Genomic DNA, 4,347 nt, shown 5'->3' with positions numbered 1-4,347 from the left:
AGGAAAAAGGAAAGACTCAGCACTTGACTAAGGTGAGACCAGAAGGACCCAGCCATAGATCCTTTTCTACAACACTCCTGCTACATGTGATGGACCAGATTCTACTCTAAAAGGACAAACCCAGAAAATTGAGACAGAGTCCTACGTTATCTCAAAATATATGCACCATAGAGTCACTGGAGCAATTTTATAGAAGGCCCCATAGGGACTCAAATGCCTTTCCTAGACAATTATTCCACCTCTGGCTACTTCTTGGACTAACAGTGTTTTGGTAGTAATAGTGTGTTAGTTGTTGATACAACTTTCTGAGGATCAGTTTAACCAACTTATGTTCCTAGGATCGAGTTGGGTTGAGTGAGGGGATGGGAGTTTTGAAGGGCAAGGAGGAGAAGGCAGAGCAAGAGGAGGCCAGGAAATGAGGGAGGATGCAAAGTGCTGAGAGGGAGGTGTGAGAAGACGACCAGGAAGGAAGTTAGAAAGAAAAGGTCTATTTTGTAGCTATTTGGTTAGACTTTTATCAGTGTTCCAAGTCCTTCCAGTAATTTCCCTTTTGTGTAAGGTTTCTCACTCAGGTTCTCTTTGTTTAAAATATATTTTTTTTTATTGATTTCAGAGAGGAAGGGAGAGGGAGAGAGAGATAGAAACATCAATGATGAGAGAGAATCCTTGATCAGCTGCCTCCTGCATGCCCACACTGGGGATTGAGCCCGCAAGCCGAGCATGTGCCTGGACTGGGAATCGAAACGTGACCCCGTGGTTCATGGGTCGATGCTCAACCACTGAGCCATGCTTGCTGGGCATGGTTCTCTTGCTTATAACCTAAAGAATCATAGTAGTACAGTTACTTTATTTTCTTTTGTCTACGTGCAGAGTTAAAAAAAAAAAAAAAGATCTAGGAACAGATCACTAATTCAGAGCTTGGTGAGAAAAAGCCTACCTGGACAGCTCTCTGTCAACAAGAGGTAGGAGCTAACAAAGCATCTCTCAACTGGTTAATTTACACTTTCATCCTATGTCAGAGGCTGAATTAGTTTCTCCTCTTAGAAAGTTGGTGTCTGTCTTTCAGCCTCAAAACTATACACTTCAACATGCAACCCCCTCTCCATTGGCATTGTTCCTTTTCTTATAAGTAGATGCATTTTTCCACATTTCCCTCTATATGTTCATGCAACAATCCTGAAAAGAGAGCAATTCAACTGCATGAAGACAGCTGTACTTCCTAATAAAAGTATCTTCTGAAGGAAAACAGTCTTCCTTGTGAGTGAAATTTTTACCCCAAAATTGTTCAGTTTTTTAATTGTAGTGAAGGAAATGAACTCAACAGAAAAACCAAAATAGACACACATGACTCCAGATGATTCTAAAGAAAATCCTCTGATCTGAGTTACCAGGCAACTATCTCTCCAAGGATGCTGCCATTTAAATTTTATAGAATAATTAGGCACGTGATTTTCTGACTCAAGAGACTGTGGGATAATGAATTCATCGTTTAATATTTAAAAAAAATTATAAGCAGAAACCTCTCTCTTGCTTGGTGCATGTTTGCTTTTTTTTTTTCTTTCAGTTTCTTTGTTGTGTGCCTTCAAAGCAAATAGTTTTTCATGTGTTTGGGATTTTTTTTTTGATCCTTCTGAAAGTGGGGATGGATGAAAAACTATGCAAAGTGCTGATTTTTAGTTGCTTCAGATTCTGACCCTCTGGTTATTAAGGTATTTTAACCACAAGAAGCTCAAGAAAAAAATTGTGTGAGCCACTTGAACCTACTACTCTGGTCATGGTTGTTTGGACTAAGGATGGGCACCTCACCTAAGTTGGGCCAATCAGGTTCTCTCCCCAGAAACTTGAAACTTAAACTGAGGGACAGAGCAGTTGGGACTTGTTGGGTGAGTCAGACCATAATGGCATCATCATTGCCCTAGGGGGAAGGTCCATAAACACCTGGTCCTGCCCTATCCAGGGCTTGGATGTTTAACTCTTTCAACAGTTGCGTTCCAATAAATTTCCATTTTTGCCTACATTTGCTAGAGCAGCTTTCTGGTTTTTTGTAACCAGAAGACTTAACTAATATCATATATTAACATCTGGAACAAGCATTACTTGTTTGTCTTTTTCACAAGCTTAGTACAGCTTAGGCACTCAGTGAATTTTTGGTGCCTCAATCAATAACTTTCTGCAGAAAAGTACCTTGAATATATACATATATGATTTGGATACAGGTACAGGCTTGAAAATGGGGAAATGAAGGCAATAGAGTGATTGGATTAAAAGTGTCTTCCTTTTGACAATCAAAAAAACAACTGGCCTGTGTTTCTCAAAAGTGTTATGTTCATGAAAGATTTTAAAAAGAAGAAAAGTTGAGGAATTGCTGCTGATTAAAAAAGCTAGAGTGTGTGATCATGGATTGGTTCATGAATGAGAAGAGGGGAAGGTTACTGTAAAGGATATAATGGGACAATTTGGAAGTCTAAATATGTGCTGTATATCAGATGACATAATTATTTCATTGCTGTATTTCTGAAATGTGATTATTCTATTAATGTAATATCCTTGTTCTTGGGAACTACCCACTGAAGTATATAGGGGTAAAGCTGCATGATGTCGGCAACTTACTCTCAAATGATTTATCAAAACTACTACTGCCGCCTGGCTGGCGTGGCTCAGTGGTTGAGCATGAACCAGGAGGTCACAGTTCAATTCCCGGTTAGGGCTCGATCCCCAGTGTGGGGTGTGCAGGAGGCAGCCAATCAATGGTTCTCTCTCATCACTGATGTTTCTATCTCTCTCTCTCCGCCTCTCCCTTCCTTTCTGAAATCAATAAAAATATATTAAGAAAAAGATATATACCTTTTTACACGGCTTACATGAATCAGGACTATGAAAAAGGAGAAATAAATCTGGAGATATAAGTTAATGAATTAAACCATACATGCTGTTGCTTCCCAAGTATCTTGAGTGACAGAGCCAGAAATTTTACCTTCAGAAATCAGGATGTTGCTGTCACCATGGAAAATTAGGCCAGCAGAAGGGTGTTCTCGGGCACAAAACAACTGGTTTTGCTGGTGGTGGCTTCTTAGACAACATGTGGGTGTTAACTGTAGCCATGAAAACAGGCAGAAACCCAGAGAAAAACAGTTGGGTAGTTATACCTCCTGCTTATCAGCAGGCAGTTTATAGTTATTTTTGAAGTAATTTTGAAAGTTCAAGCAAACAGAATAAGCCCTTTAAAGGATTGGTAGGGACTGCAGCTTAATTAGAAAGTCTGGGTAAGCCAGAGGCATAGGAATGGGGCACGTGGACCCAAAGAAAATGCTTTTGTGTGTGTAGAAGAAAATGGGCTTGAGCCCATAAGAACTGTGAAGTGTTTTCATTTTCTGCCATTTGAGAAGGATCTGTGACAAAGGTGTCACCTGAACTTAAGAATAGAAAAGAGTCTATGAAAGACACCTTACTATGTAAGGGTGTGGCAGCTAATGAGAAAAAGGCCTTCTCTCTCAGACTCCAAAGCATTACCTCATTTTGCCCTAGGGTGGCTCAAATCGAAGCAGAGAAACCATCTGAACAGGGGGAGCACACCCACTAACGTGCTGTTTGTTAACTCTGGACCTGCTGAAGACGGTGAGCTCTTGCTTCCACTCCTAATTCCATCCTTGCAATAGGGAGACGTGGCACCATATATTGAGGTGTTTTATTTATTAGAGGTGCCAGGTGCTCTGCTAGGCCATCATTCACACACAATCACAAAGTCTCCTGGACAATTCAATGAGGCAGGCATTATCCCCTCCCACTTTTGTACTAATGAGGAGACAGCCGCAGAGGGTGAAATGACTTGTCCAAGACCATACAGTGGATAGAGAGCAAAGATTAGCACACAACTCCACCTGACCCCAAACCTCAGGCTCTTGGCTGCAAGGAAATGCCCAGACAGACTGAAGTGTCTGGTGCCCTTCAGAGCGGCAGGAAGATGTCCACAGTCTGCCCCACGCCTCCCTTGCTACTTAGCAACATTTCCTTGCGGAGTGTGAGCTCCAAATCTGCATCAGCCAGCATCTCCTGGAAGCATCTTAGACTTGCAGAAACTCAGGCACCACCCCAGACGTACTAAGCCAGAATCTGCCCTCTGGAGAGGAAGCCGAGAGGATGGACGTGACCACCTTCCTCACTGGAACATCTATGACAGGCCTTTCATGAAGTGCTAATTATCCTGTGGTAGAATGCACCTCTGAAAACCTATTTCTGTGCCCTTTGTCAAATCTTTGACTTTTAAAGGGTGTTCCTTCTACTTCAAAAGGGGTGTCATGCCGAAACCGGTTTGGCTCAGTGGATGAGAGCGTCAGCCTGAGGACTGCA

This window comes from Myotis davidii, unplaced genomic scaffold (genome assembly GCF_000327345.1).
Source record: "Myotis davidii unplaced genomic scaffold, ASM32734v1 scaffold395, whole genome shotgun sequence".
Taxonomy (NCBI): Eukaryota; Metazoa; Chordata; class Mammalia; order Chiroptera; family Vespertilionidae; genus Myotis; species Myotis davidii.
The sequence above is the reverse complement of the archived record's forward strand: the minus strand, read 5'-3'. Positions refer to the sequence as shown.